Source organism: Varroa destructor, unplaced genomic scaffold (assembly GCF_002443255.2).
Source record: "Varroa destructor unplaced genomic scaffold, Vdes_3.0 BEIS01000003.1, whole genome shotgun sequence".
Lineage (NCBI taxonomy): Eukaryota > Metazoa > Arthropoda > Arachnida > Mesostigmata > Varroidae > Varroa > Varroa destructor.
The window spans coordinates 39,574,259-39,590,330 of NW_019211456.1; the positions used below are offsets into that span (position 1 = coordinate 39,574,259).

General features: G+C 39.8%; 1 protein-coding gene across 2 annotated transcripts in view; it reads left to right on the forward strand.

The window, feature by feature from the left end:
- The window catches only part of LOC147756937 (uncharacterized), a 43,855-nt gene extending 29,198 nt beyond the window's left edge, over window positions 1-14,657 (forward strand). Inside the window, exons 2-4 of one of the 2 annotated variants that reach the window (XR_015322963.1) lie at window positions 11,184-11,326; window positions 11,877-11,952; window positions 12,432-14,657. The gene's annotated coding sequence lies outside the window, so the exon portion shown is untranslated. Of the gene's footprint in view, window positions 1-11,183; window positions 11,327-11,615; window positions 11,720-11,876; window positions 11,953-12,431 lie in introns of those variants that run through there. The other variant, XR_015322966.1, reaches the window with a different exon arrangement.
- Window positions 14,658-16,072: the final 1,415 nt, after the last annotated feature.

Here is a 16,072-nt window from a genome sequence, read left to right on the forward strand (position 1 = left end):
AGCTTGCGTTCCTCAACTGCTAGCCTTCCTCGGAGTTCTACTTGCTAGCATTAGCTGATGAAGGTCGGAAAGTACGTCAGTTCTGCCGGAGCTACAGCAAACGTTGACGGGAGAAAGCGAGTCAATGGGGAGGTACTGAAAGAAGTTGGATGTCGGGTGGAAAAGTATTGAGAGCGAAGGGGGGACTATATATAGTTACGCGACGTTACACAGCTTTCGTGTTAAGTTCGGTGAACTTGCCACTACTGCTAGTTGGTCATGGACAAACTGGTGCTGGATAGTAGGACGAGCTGGAAAAGGTAGAGCGGACCCCCTGAAGTTTTCGTACCAGGGTTGTTTCTTATGGATAGCAATAGAAATGATGACGGTCCAAAGCAGTTTAGGAGATAATATTGGAACAGGATGCGTAAAGAGGAGACAAGGACTAAACGCGTCTTCAGAACAACACTTCGAAGGCTAAAGTTAGTGGGGTGCCAACGAGAGTTATGACAACGCTGCGTAAAACCGTCAAGTTACGAAGAAAATATGTCCTTAAGGAATGGGATTACACGGAGTAGTGCTATACTATAAAAACCCTCCAACTTTATGACCGACTAGTGAAATGTTAAGCCTCCTTCGTATGTTGATTAAACTTGTATACTTCTATACGTTTATGTTAAGCAGATTAATAACTTAAACATTAAATATAAAGACAGTATGAAATTGTTATCTTATTGATATGGGGATGTCATTAGTCCTGGTTTACTATTTCGAAACACTGTGTTTCTGATAAAAATAAAGAAATTAATGGCGGCTTGGTGGAAATTTAAAAGTTGACACCCCAACCAAACTAAATTGTTCCTCAATACTTTTACCTAGTTGTATGCAATAAAAAAAAAAACACGAAAAAGTTAATTTCGTTAAAACCAAGGCAATCTAATAAAAACGTATAAAATGAGAATTATCATTAAGCCTTAGTAGCATGCATATAATTGTAGCTTTTTGGATTTTATCTGCATGATACGAAAATGATATCGCTGAGTCCATATATTTCTCGTAATGAAAACCTGGTCTATAAGTTCTTTAATGTAAAACATTTAGTTAAAAAAGCTAACATTACCTTTATTAAAATGAATCTGTTCCAGAGGGCTGTCTTCTAGCCTATTTAAAACAAATACCGTTCAAGTATATAGGGACAATACAGTGCTTTTTTGTTCTATGGTTTTTAATAAAAGACGTATAACCCAAGCAGCGCAGTCCCTAGGGTCTAGCTAAAAGCAAGCCGTTTCGAGGCAGTCTAGTCGCATTCTAATGAATGGCTCTTGATTACAAACTCAGAATGGTATATTCTTCTGTCCTCGTTGGCCATCGAGACTGAACTTAGACCGGCCTTGAACTATGTCTCAAATCGCTGCCTCGTGTTTGGTCTCGTTTAAAATCTTTATCCAAATTTGTACCGGCTAGGACCTCTTTTCTGATCCTTTTTCTCTACCTTCGCCTAAAAAAAAAAAAAGATGAGCGTCAATAAACGACTAGATACAAGTTGTCCGTTCTGCGAATACACACCGTACGTATTCGTATCAATTTGATCGGTCTATAACACCTTGAGTTCTCATTCCAATTCGGCATTAGTAACTTTATAGGCTTCAGTCGTTCCCTTCGTCGACAGCGCGCAAGTTATAACTATGACGGAAAGCAGACATGTAACTATCGTGCCACTCTAACTCATGAGTGCAATGCTACATGCAGTAGGTAGAAATCGTCATTAATATGTTCGCACATAGTAAACATTGTAGCACGTTTGTCGAATGATTTTACTGTATCGTCCATTTTAAGCATCCACGTTTGATTTATTTATGGATGGCGTGCTCCACATGCGTTTATACGCGTGTGGCGCAATGACTTCATACGAGCAACGCCTACTCGCGGCTTAGCAGAGCTAAACAGAAAGCCAGCGTATGATTATTATTATTATTATTCTCGTCGGACAAGGACACTCGCTCGGGGTCACTGAACGAACGGATCGTTCTCTGGCGAACAGCCTTTCTGATTATCCCCGGAATTAAGCGCTGCCCTTCTCTGAAAACCATCCCGCGTCTCCTACTGAGCTGTTTCAAGTAAAAGCACTCAATGAAAGTTTGAAACCAATACCGATGCATACGCCTATGTGTGATATAGAATATAACATCGTGCCGTATTAGCTGTTTGTGTTTCCAGTGCGCCATACATATAGAAATGAATGGTAATAAGCGTGCAGTATAGTCAAACAGGACAACTGACATAGTTAACGTATTGCTACATGCCTGCAGTGGACGGCATTTGCGGTAGAAGGGAAGGAACAGCGTAATCTATGTACATTTGACAGTAATTAACGTCCCCAAAAACGCGGCACAAGCACATACTGGTGTCTAGTCGTTTTTCTAGAAAAAAAAAAAGTCATCTGAGTCAAGGACGTTATAAAATTAAATATGACTAGCGTGTTTCCATTAGCAACATGTGGTAATGACAAGTTCGAACCGAAAAAAAAAAGTTGATACTTAAAAAATAAGAGAGAGTAAAGTCCATAGGGCGCCGATCATTTACTCGCTTTCTTTCGTGAAACAGAGTGTTTGAGCGTTAACGTCTGCTTGCAAAAATCTCCCCGAAATATGTTTATTCAATCTGATGGGAACTGCAATAAATCGTAGCTATAACATAAACAGTGCTGAATCTATAATATACTAATGGTGACAACGGCAGAAGGCTCGAACGTGACCTAACCCAGCTGAATCGGCCCGCTCTGACGGTAAATAAGGATACTCGCTTATAGAAACGTATGGAGCGACAAGTGGACTCATGTTTTGTAATATAATTGACAAAGACACCTTCCCTACATAATGATAAACTGTTTAGTTCACCAAATAAGTACGCCACATGCATATAAATATAAAACATTTTATTATCATCGTCCCTTTTTCTGTCTATCTTCTGCGGCGGCGGCGGCGGCGGCGAACAATGTCGCTTTTCGAATAGAAGCAGATTAAGCGCTCTCTGCCATCGCGGCTGTTGCCGCTACCGACAGAACTGACTGCAACTTCCATTCATTCAAAAGACACCAAGGCGTACTCATTTACATTATAGATTCCGTTTCCCTGCTGTTTTATATCTTACCTAAATTATGTTTTTAATTATCTGACATGTTCTTCCTTTATTATATTTCTATTTAGTTACTAACTACGCTAACGTTTGTGCAGAACAACCCCAACCTAAATATTATGATGACGATATTATTATATATATGGGAGAGAGTAGTTATGTCTCTGTATCCAATAGAGACTTACTAGCACATCTATGTTCTCTTCGGTATGGAAGAGCAGCGGACCATCGCGGTCACAGCACGGCTCGGTAACAAATAAATCTTAGAAGACAGCTAACAACAGCAGAAAAACTATATCACCGTAACAGCAGCGGCGGCGCTCCATTATCACTCTCAACATTCACCGTATGGAACAACAAAGCGATAAGGACGACATCAACCGACGAACCAGGCAGACTGTAGCTATCTGGGCATTTAGTCAGACCCGTAAAAATGGCCCAGCAAGCAATCATCCAGCGAAAACTAAACTGCAGAATTTCGAAACAGCAGTGCCGACGCCAACAGCAAAAATAGAGACAAGAACAATGCAATTTCCTCTACGCTTTAACACTGATGCCGCGTAGCGGCTGCTGCTTACTCTTGATTATGTTCCACTTTAAGGACATATGCACTTTAAGGACTTTGGCAGCGGGCAAAGCGCGCTCAGTCAGTTTCTGTGGAACACTGACTTTTCCAGGGTCTCTCAGCGGCTGGTTTGGTAACACGACCGTTGCAGAAGCTGCGTCAGTAGCGGCTCGTAAAAAATAATTGATCGAATCATGATATACTTAGAGTTATCGTTCTTCTTATTACCGATTTCGTGTTATGTAGTGTTTAACACTGATAGTTACGCTGCGACGCGCTGAAGATAACATCAGACTTTGCTTACTCAAAAAAATAGCCGCTCACGTTTTAAATCTTAGATCATCGTCTAGTGCGTATTTGAATACTAGCTGCCTGTTGTTGATTAACACATGTTTTCCTGGGAATCGCTACTTACGTAAAAGAAAGAGTATTGTATATAACACCTATTTATCATAATACGCAGTGTTTTTAAGAGTTCGAAGCAGCTAGCTTGACAGTTACATGCAGCCTCCACCGGATCTGGTTCCGCAGGGGAGATTCCTGTAAGGACCCTTTGTATTTCGCGAAGTTCCTGCGAGACGATGCTTAGTACCGCAAAAAAAATTTCATTTACAATAACGTTAACTTTCAACAATTATTATTATATTAAACGCTATCTGTTTTGTTGGGCATTACTTTGGCATCCATGATAACTCTGTCGGATGAACATCCGTGGAGGTATCACTGGCCCATTTTGAACTTTTTGGCCGAACAATCATTTGAGCAAAAAATACCCAGGACCTGCATATTCGGGAGCAGTAAAACAGGCTTATAAAGAATGGCTTCTCGAGTAAAGCAGTCAGAATAGCTTCGTTGGAGCTCGTCCATAGTGATAATCCTAAATTGTTCTACTACAATTTCTCAGTGTACAGCTGATGTCGCACTTGATGGAAAACTCTGCCGTTCGTTCCTTTCGATCAAATAAGTATAAGTCTTTGGGATGGATTTCTCACGAGTATCTCGTGTATTATATGGGCCTGACCACTGTATGTTCAGGGCTGATCTTCTCATAAACCTGTATACTTTGTTGCCGTCCTGTTTTTTCAAATACACTATGCGTTATCTTAGAAATTTCGCTTTCCTGGCTTCTTTCTTGACTAACAATGTTGCTTTTTCAGACTAATCTGTTTATTTTTTGGCGTCATATGCGGCGAAGGGCCAATTTTTATACATGTGCTGCATCAGTGACAGTGTGTCTTTTTGGCGAACTCATTCATCTCGGCGTTCCATAAACAAGCCCAACTTCCGCCGTTGAGGGAAATAGGTAGACTGATATCGAAAAAGACGAAGAGCCACTTTTGCCGCTATCGGTCAACCTTTGACACCTTTCTGAAACGCTGAAACAGCGCAACCTGATCGAAGTATTCAACGGCGTAATGGAAAACCGGTAGCGTTGGTATTATGAACATGTGTCGTTGTACTGACACAGTTCCCCAGCAGTTTCATATTATACTAAACATATAAACAATTTTCATGCAAGAGAGCGTAATTTCATCTCGATTTCTATGCAAACAATGAACTTAATGGTATTTAATTTTTAAACTAAATTCTCACCTTCTCAGTTTCAATGGTGAGAGCAGTCGTTCAAACGGATTTTTCTGCGGAAAACCCTATCATTGCCTATGTCAGCTTTTGTTATGTCAAATTTTTTGGGATATCTTTTAGGCCGCAAAAAGCATTAAGCGGATCCACGAAACACGTGAAAGCCAAATTCGGAAAAAGGACCTAAGTACATCTCTATACAAATCTTTCGTTATAAGTTACTGCTTCATCAGAAGCTAATGGCTAAAACGCTTTGCCCCGAAAATGATTATACAACAGGCCATCAAAGCTGAGTAAACAAGCCTGAAATGTAAAGGTATTTTCGGTCGAAGCAGTAACCCTTATAAGCTACAAATTTATAAGCTTATAAGAACTTATAAGCTACAAATAAACGACGATATTTCTGAGAAACATACAACCGCCACTTATCTCACACACTACGTATAATACAATTATACCATTATAGAGATTAACCGTTTGTATTGAGGCGTTAGGTGTCTTTGTTTTAGCGTCTTCAAGTTTTTTCCCATATGCAAAAATATGCAACTACGTAAGGCTGAACTATTAAGTAATGAGCCAGCGACATAACCGGTGAAAAGTATTAGTAATAGCAATAACTAGAATAGTAATAATGATATGAAACAATATGCATATGGCGACACACATATTTTCCAACAAATTTTTACTCTCAATCATCCTGCAAGTGATCACTTCATTCCACTCTCAGAAATGTAACACAAGGTAAAGCAATCAAGGGCAAATGCTTAGTTTCTCTAAGCCCACGATTCAAGGTACTATAATATGCACACATGTCTTGTAAGTGCAGCTCCACGAAAAGACATTTTGGCTTCGAAGTTCTCTGTCCTAGACAGATATCGACGAGTCTGAGCGATCGTCCGAGTTTTCGAGCTACTATCTAACAGGTGCTTGTTGTTCATCTGACAACTTTTACCATGAACTTATTTAACTGGTCCGAGCTGAGCCTATTTCCTCTAGCAAAAGCAAGTTCTGTGGCAAATACCTTATCGTATTGTACGCACTCCTGCTTTGTGACAGCAACTTACCCATATCCAACTGCTGTGCCAAGCAGCGGTGATTAGCAAGCAAACGACGTGGAAGGACTGCACGTGTTAGAAGGGTTAGGGCCGAATTCGAACAACATGAAAGATAGGTAGCGTTGCAGGTATGTCAGACCGAACCTGTAGCACGCGCTTGTTACGTAGGTACTATGTTTGAATTTACGTTTATTTAAGTTAGTCGGAGATTCGAAGAGGGAAGCTGAAGCGTGATCGCTCTTCAAGCTTCTGGACTCTGCAGATTGTCGCAGAGGGATATCGTTATGAATTTCTTGAAGTAGTTGTACTAGTTCTGGCAGCTGTGGACCAAGCACCAGTCGCAGAGAACCCAGAGATATTTTGGAATGGACTTGTTGAGAATGAGTCTGTTAACAAATGTCATACTAATTGTAAGTGAGTGAGCTCTGTGGAAGGAACTATGGGTGACTATATACGCGCTGTTTCAACAATTATACCTGCGAACTGGACCTGCCATATTGAGAGGGCACGCAGAGCATAGCAACACAAGCAACGCCGGGAACAATAAACTTGGTCGAACAATTTATGCTACCAAGAAAGATAGCTGTGAAATTTCATGGAACTCCCTCTCCAATCTGAGTTTCTCGTGAGTTACTTCACTAATCGCCCCCCTTCCACTGTTCAATCGCGCGCACGGTTACACGGCTGCACGACAGTTCTGTCAAAGTAAGGCAAGGCTAAAGGATAATCCAAAAATGATCATCATGCCGAAGCTACGTGGACTACGAACATGTTATACGGTTCATACGCTAAGCGAAACAGGGAAAGTCGGAAAGCCCAAAAGGTCATCAGAAGTCACAGAAGAGCTCAGACCAATTTAGTAGCTGCTTCGGTGTCTGCGGTAAGTGGGATATGCGCGTACGTCGAGGACGAGGTCACCGAACCAGAAAGCCTCGCAATGCATGACGACAATTTGATCCGATACTGGAACCCGCTGGCCACGCATAATTTCTATTCTGAACTAGTGAAAACGAAAAATTTGCATCTAGACCTCCTTTCAAAAATTTTTTCATTATTACGTAAAGCAAGTAGGCTACCCGTATATATAGTAAGGACTTTTCCCTAAAAATAGTCTCGCAATGATCTAAGGGCAGCCATAATTTTCAAGTTACGAATAATTGTCTTTCATGTAACCATGAACGAGTGAAATCTGTGAGCCTTACGAGTATTTCTAAATGTAACAACAACAATCGCAAACGCTATACGGAACCGTTTGTCGTTGTTCGTACCCTTTTCGAGATTAACGCATAGACTCGTAGAAGAGCTATTGATCACATATCAATATTTTTTTTTTCAATTTTCGCGTCGCGTTTTTTGACTTTGTTAATCTGTATCCGCTTGTTCGGCACCGCTACCAGGTCGCTAACGTAGAGTCCGCGACCATTGTAATTTCGTCCTATAGAATATCCACCGCTAAGTTCGTTGATGACGTCGCCGTTATTGGCCATGGTTATTGTTCAGCATTTAGAAAAGTCCCACAATGACGGTGTAGAACCCAAGATCTGCCCAGACAGAAATGCCAGTTCCGCCTGTAAATGGCCCTACTGCTTTTGACACCTTCATGGTTAAAAAAAAAATAACCATAAATCCTGCCGCATTTGAAATCCATCACAACCGTTCAAAAGGCACGACACAAGTAGTTAGCTGTGTATTGCTCTTACATTGGAACCATATAGCGGGTATGGTATTCGATCAAAAGGCGTCCAAATCTTAAGAACAACTAAACAAGTGTCATCGATGAAAAACACATTTATACACGACTGCTACTTTAAGTTATTAATGTAGGTTCAACTAATTATATGCGTAACGATCCTAGAACATGTACATGCTTACATTTCTTAGCAAAAATCACCATTTAAACTGCTTCTAGAAGATGTGCTGAATGATAGAAAAATTTAGACGTAAAATAAACGTACCGAAAAACAAAAAACTATCTTTGTATGAAGCGCAAGTTTGACGCTAAGCAGGCTACTTAAAAGTACTATGTCGCTATCACCATAGCGGCCATAACTAGCTAGGAAAGTCAGATAGGGTTGAAAGGCAACGCGTCTGATATTAATTTCGCAACGCGATTTGTAAGCATCTGAAGCTCGAAGTGCTTATCTAGCCTAATCGCTTTGCGTCATAAGCGACGTAAAAATTTCCCTCGCGTTCAATGGTCGCGTTCATCCTGGTGTTTCTGCATCCTACGAACTTTTTCGTTGATTGATCGGCCGGAACTATGGCTGGAGCTTGCAAGTAACGTTACGCTTATTCTGCCAGATGGTATACCAATTCGGCCCACTGGTATTTAGCCTGAAATTCTTCAACGAATCACAATTCGTGTTATAATGTCATTGAAATTATTCCCGTCAGTGTGTATTCTTGTCCTCTGTATGCCAGTGATCATTACAAACACATCTATTTTTTTTCAGAGAATCCATAACAAACATGAGCTGATTACACAGGGACTTTCTGTTGAATTCAATTAAAATGAAGACGAACTCGGCTTCACTGTTAACAGATGTTCCGTTAAAAGTGGCTTCAACAATAGCTGGCAAAGTATGATCCTTTGCCTGTATGACATTATACAACACACTTACGTAATCATAACCTTACGTAAGATTCTGCTGCCTGTCTTTTTTGTGGACAGTTAGGGTAAGAACTTCACGCCAGTGACCAGCGTAAGTCTACCCTTCCGATGCCGAGGTCGGTCAGATAAAAGAAAAAAGCCTTTGTTTATTATTATATTATTTTAACAAATATATATTATTATTATAAATTATTATTATTACTGTTTATTCGGATGCTTTTGAATGATGTTTGAATCAATACTCATCAAGCTTTACGGATCACAATCTCCATGAGCATCGTCGTCAATCGGACCGAAGCCCTCCTCCGTATACCTGTTAATTGGTGGTTCCATGACATTACGGAATATAAATTACTTTCTTTATACACATATCTTGTCCAATGTATTTAGTTGGCGGAAGCTAAGGCAGCGCGCGCTGTTTTTTTTTTTTAAGTAGAAGTTTGGCCGGAATATCGTCACCTAGTATATAGTTTACGTGGTATACACGTATCCTCTCTAACATCCATATAATTTTATGTTCAGGAAGCCTGCGCAGAATACCTGACCTGTACAACGATTAAGTAACGCTATTGCTCGGTTTGTATATTTATAACAGTACTATTTAAAGTTGAAAATACGATTTAGCAGCAATGGCAATTCTTACGACAGTTCCCGTAAAGCAGCTTGTAAAAGATGCAGATTCCTGCTTGATGATATCTGTGCGCTGATCTATTTTCACCGTCACTGGGTGACTTACTCTCTAAATCATAAAAATAGAAACAGAAATCTGTTATAGCGCTCTATCTAAATAATGAAAATTAGTTGATCTATGCTCATTTATTTAAATTTTATACATCGAAATGACCTTAGCCTAAAAACGTAAGTGTAGCTATAGGATTGTATAATATAATAGGAATGTTTATAATTCTGTTAGAATTATCTATACTGTGCTAGGGTGTTGCGAAATGCGTCCTTCAAATGTAATTATCTATAAAATTATTTATACTTCACTATGCCGTTTCTGTGGATTCTCTTCAGCGTATTTGTCCGTCTACGACACGTTCAAAATCTTCTATGTGAATAAATATAGTCTACCCGCGACAAATACTTATATGTCTTTTTGAACTACCACTTTGTTCTGTTCACATTGCAAAGCTCTGTCAAGTCACCTCAAGTTGACCATCCCGTTTTCATCAACGATGAGGCAACGCTTGCCCAATGAGATTTCGAACACTACGGCAAAAGCATGAGTTGCCTGAAAAGCTCGAAGCCTTCGATGGCGGTTCCCTCCGCCTAGTCAACTCGGCTTCAGAAATATGCATTTCATGGAGGTACACAAAAACCGATAGAGAGGGACAGACCAGAGCGGCAAATATGCTTATGACAGAAAGAATACCTTTCTTGTTCTTTACGTCGGCTTTGTGAATCTCGTCCGCTAGCCTGCCCCTTATACCTTCACTAGTTCTCCCTTGCCCGCCCCCGATCACATGCCGTTTGCCTTCTGATTTTGCCCTGCGATGTCCTGATTTTGAGATGCGAATCCTATCTGTTTAGTTCTGCTGCCTTTAGGCTTATTCTGTATCTTTTCCCTCTCCATCCCACCCTATTATATATTACCATGTATCTATAGAATATGATACTTCATTGATACCCCCTACCCCGCGCCTACTCCCAAACAGAGTCTAATTTTTCGCGCTTTTGGTTTTTAGCCGGTTCACTTAATATAGTTAGTGATTTTACGAATTCTAGCGTGGGCAATGCGACATTGAAAGCTGGCTTACGTCCTTTCGACGAGCGTATGTACGCATATTTAGATGCACAGGCAAGAGTCCGACGGCAAACAGAGAATCACTAGGAAGATAGAGAGAAGGCAGCGAACGATACATGTTTTCTGTTGATTTTCACGTTGGCCGTTGTTAAAGTTCTCTACATAATTTCACTGCTGGTGATGCCGCTATAGCTGCTGTTACCGCACTCTGAGCCCTATTAGGGGACAGATTACTGGCGTATCTACGTCCGGAGTTTGCTTGTGTCCATGCAGAGAGGCTAATACAACTAGAACCGCCACAGAGGGCCAGTCAACAGACTTTTGTATTTCATTCCCTATTGTTGTTTGAACCGTGGTATAAAATCCTTTATGTATATATTGATATTGATCGATGGACATAGCAGACAGTATGATGGACGACACATTTACTACCATTCAATCACGCTATATTTAATATATAACCGAAAAAATGTGCTCGAATAACGTGCAGCTGATTCATGCGGGTTTCAGGCGTTTTTGTTGACACAGTTTCAAAGGTCTGCAAGGAGCCATCGGCCTAGTCAGGTCTTCGTCACGCATATACAAACATTTATGCAGAAGACTGTGTCGCCGATCTCACTTTATCCTAAAGTCCGACTTTCTAACTTCCGGCAGTAAGTATATTTGTTGCTCGACACCGTCTCCATTGTCTAGATGCGTGTTGAGTCGTACCAAGTTGACGAGCAATGGTTAATTTGTGTGCAACCCATATATCAACTCGTATAGATCTACAAGCTGGCCAGGTTGAAAGGAGTTTTTATTCGCACCAATATATGTTCGAGCTAGTATTTATACTTAATTATACTATACTTAATTTGTTTGGTATCCTGTATAAATTATCTAGAGTAATGGAACGTTTTGATGGATTAAACCGTTTATAACTTTCGTTTCGTTTACTTTCAGACTAAACCGAAGACATTTTACTTGCGGCGATGTCTACTTGTCAAATTTATAAATATGCATATATAAAATTAATCACTTGATGAAAGCACGCACTAGACAAAGGGGTAAATACTACTTGAGTTAAAATCAATTCAGTTTTAGATATATTATCCGACGATCTACAAGTACGCAAGTACGAGATAGTATATCAAGGCGTGTGTAGGAACTGGCAAAACTGACCTTTTTGTCCTTAAAAAAACTTTGCATGTTCTACGCTTACAGAGGCCAGGTCTGGCCTAAGGTCGTCGAGCTGTTCTACACGAATATCCAAGTTTCTACTTGCTTCTGACTCTGAAGCGTATGTATAACAAATTTTCTCTTTCTTACGTCAGTTTCTAGATGATTTAGCAGGAGGACAGCAAAAAGATATCAACAATAACTAATAGTTGACCGTTTGTCGCGCTCGTTCGGCTCCTCGTTGACTTGGTTCATTATTCTGTCAAAAATAACAATTATATCTAACCGCCGCTGCCGTCACATGCCGTCATGAAAAAATCAAGCTTTTTTTTTTCTAAAATGTTGCGCTATTTTATCCCCATCGACGCTTCGCTCTGTTATTGTGATTCACATCGATGTTGTCGCGGCTGGCGCTCCTGTTTCTGTTACGCACTATAATGAGGTGTGCCATGTAGCGGATGCCCGAAAGGCGGAAGGAAAACCGTTCGCTGCCATTTCTTTCCGTTTTACAAGCACTCGTTGCCTGGCCTGCTGGTATCCCTCGTCCTGTAGATACACCCGTATATGTCTATGACTAACTGTATGTGTCTATGCTTTCAGGCTACGTGAGCTGATGGCCGACGATGGATTGCGCAGCCACGTAACGCCTACGCTAATTTCAAGCTAAACTAACCTGCTTGTTTGTAGAAAATTACTGCAAAATATTTTAACAAATGTTGGACAACAATCGAACGCCCGTACAACAGCAGACGATTACATAGAGAAAAATATCGCACACAAAACAATATTAAGTGTGAGTGAGTGTGTCTAATACTATAATCGCTCGAAGTTCGGAAAGAATAAGTAGATGGGTGGGGAGAATGATAGACGGTAAGTAACGCGTCAGGAACGATAAAGTACTTCTATGTATTTTTATAATTACCTAAAAGAAAAAAAGCATAAAGATAATTGAGCACAATTGCAATTAAGTAAAGCTTTCATCTGTTTGATAATGAAATCGGCCTCGTACTCAAATCGCGAACCTTTATTGTTACGGTTATAGCATGAGTTAAGTGCGACCAAAGACCCAATCCTAAGTTCCTGTTTTCTGTTTGCACATACACGAGAGTTTGTGGAAGGTTTTCCGTAACGCGAACATTTTTACTGGTCAATCATAATCATCTATCTTATTTTATAGCAATTTCGAAACTGGGCGTTTTCCCCGCAGATACTGTTGTCTCTTGATACGTTCTAATTAGCCACTATGGCCACATGATTTCTGGAAGCGGTAAAAGCCATAGAATGACGTAGTACTTCCGAACGATTACCATTAGACTGAGTAAAAAGCCTATCTGGCGACAAACAATGCACAATACGCGCCTTCATAAACTCTTAAAAGCTACAACTAAAGCAATGGGCAGCTACGACGCTTCGAAAAGGCAATTTGTTATTGTGGTCTACATGTTATTAAAGTAATGTCTATTGTACCGCCACCACGTGGAACTTAACACAAATAAGTTCTGTTACACCTACGGATAAGTTTTCAACGTACTGCAACTACATATATATTAGGCCAGGACAGATGTGACATATATGCTATCTTTGCCTTTATCGCATAATAGATACGCAAAAATGGTAATAGAAGAGAGAAAGGACGTGAGCTTGATACGCTATTAGCGTCTATAGGGAAGCACATACTTAATATTCAGTTGTTGTACAGACGAATATAGCATTTACAAGATAACTTTCTTTAAAGTTACTTACATGGAGAGTGGCACCCAGGGTTGATAGAGGCTGAATCATACTTACTTTACTTGACAACGAGAGAAACTTACGAAAAGAAGAACTAAAATATAAACAAAAGAAAGACTAGCACCTACGTGGACGATATTCATCTGGAACTAGAAGGTAGACCTTATACTGTATCTAACTGCAGTGTAGATTTTCTAACTGTAGAAGAAGATGTTTATTTCCTTACAATCCCTCTTAGGGATGTTTTCCAAATATTAATATGATTTCTAGATCGCTAGTAAGTTAGTACAATGGATTTTTAAGAAAGAACCCTAGCTTTAGTAATCACTCAAGGACGAAAAGACCTACGCTAATCCCGCAGGGCCCCGCTTCCACTTCGTATGAATTTTTAACCGTTCTGAACGCTGCAATGGTGTATACGTTTGGTGTTTGCCGGACTCTTTTTGCATAAAAATGTATCTTGTTTTTGTAAACTTTGCTAAACAAGAGTTCAACGTGAAAATCATCCCTAATTTGTGTGAGTGATTCAAAATCACAAATTTGCTGCTCATAAAGCTAGCACTATCATACTCTGCATCCAGTTATACTAACGTCCTCGGATAACATGCTCGAATAGGAAGCTTAACTACTTCTAATCTACATGCCACCAAATTTAGCGGGTCCGATGTCTTAAGTGATTAGTATTTTTAACCCTTCTGTCTATTGTATTGTAACTTATAACCAGTGAATACCTAAGAGACAAGAAAGACACACGGAGCAACAATTATATGCTTTTATATCAAAACATTTATTTATTATCGCGCTAGATTTTATTCAGTGATCTATCTGTTTATCCCTCGTTCCCTTGCTTTCTTCATTACTCCTTTTACATTCATTAGCAGGAGCGTCTCTGTGTTTTTGCATGATGTCATCATCGCTAATGTGCTTTCATCACCTTTATCGTCTCGTCGTCTTTATTATTATCATTATTTTTTCAGTATTATTAGTTATATTTTTATTCTTTGACGCTTACTCTGCCTTCGTTCTTTTTATTAATATCATTATTAGTATTCATTTCATTATGATTCATTATATATATATATATATATATATATATATATATATATATATATATATATATATATATTTAACAAGAGAGCCTCGTTTTGGGGCCTCTTTGTTAAGTTAAATAGCGTATATGCACTGCATACTAATATGGAGGCTGGTGAAAAAGTGGGGGGGGGGTGTTTACTGAGGAAAGCGCCGTAAGGAGCTGGCTAAGCAACTTGGACGTTGATTTTCGAAGTACTACCCAGTACAGTTCGGTTAACGGGCTAATTTCAAATCGGTGAGCGCACTTGCTTAAACTGCCCGACAGCTGATAATATGCTTCATACACATAGCAATTTAGTATTTGAAAAAGACACATACTACCCATCCAGCTCCTTCATCACCTAGTTTATTCAGTTTAGCTTCCCACTGGGGAATCCTAGCTTCTTTTTTTTTGCCGTCAAGTTAATCTCCTTTCTCCATCGAGGCTCGTTGACGGGGAACGCGTATGAACCAAAAGAAGATTATCGCTAAACAAATCCAGTGTAACGAGATCTTCTCCTGAGTCCGATGGCGTCATCAGTCAATGTCTATATAAGTCTACTGTTTTGCATCATTCGTGTCTAGTGGATCGCATCTGTACGCATAGTATCTGTATTCGCTAATCATCATGGCCGCATACAAAGCATGCTGGTGTTTCGTGATTACATTTTAATCAGTCGTTTGTAAGCAACTATACAGGCATGCCCTTATATTTTTGATAAAAGTCGGCCACTTTAAATGACAATTTGCTTTTATGCTCAATGGGGTAGACGTGATTGGTCAGTAAATCAGATGTTTGAAATATTTAAAAGAGAAATGAACGGGACTACCGTTCTTTATTTTTTCACATTGCCATCTGCGTTATTAAATTATGCATCAATATATCGATTGTAGCGTTTGAAGCGATGACACAAGTGAGAATCTTATGATTGGCTTAAAGGCCAAGATTCTTTATATGTATACCTAATCTTTTCCGACTCCACGCCATGCCGTTTAAGTGACAGAAATTTTTGTCTTCCCCTAACGATGTATATTGTAACCCCTTATATCGTCATGTTAATCAACCGTTGAAATGCGCTAACAGCTAATGAATATAAGCCCTGCACTGTAATTGTCAGTAAATGCCATCTTTAATGATAAACACGATCGTTTAGCAACATGAGGTATGCACACGCTTATACCAATGTATCTAACTAGCCTCCGTCAACCGCTTTTGTTTCGTTTAGTACTCAGCCGAGAAGACATTGAACCCAAACAGTTGCTGAGTGCTGAGATGATGCTTAGGCAGCATGATTAGAAACCGTGTACGGCTGTCGATTGCTTGAAATCACTACGCGTTCAAAAGGAGTGCCGAAAAATCAAGGAATAGATTAGCTAATATGAGCGACATAGAATATATAAACTGAAATAATGTGTTACAACTACAATTGTAATATATA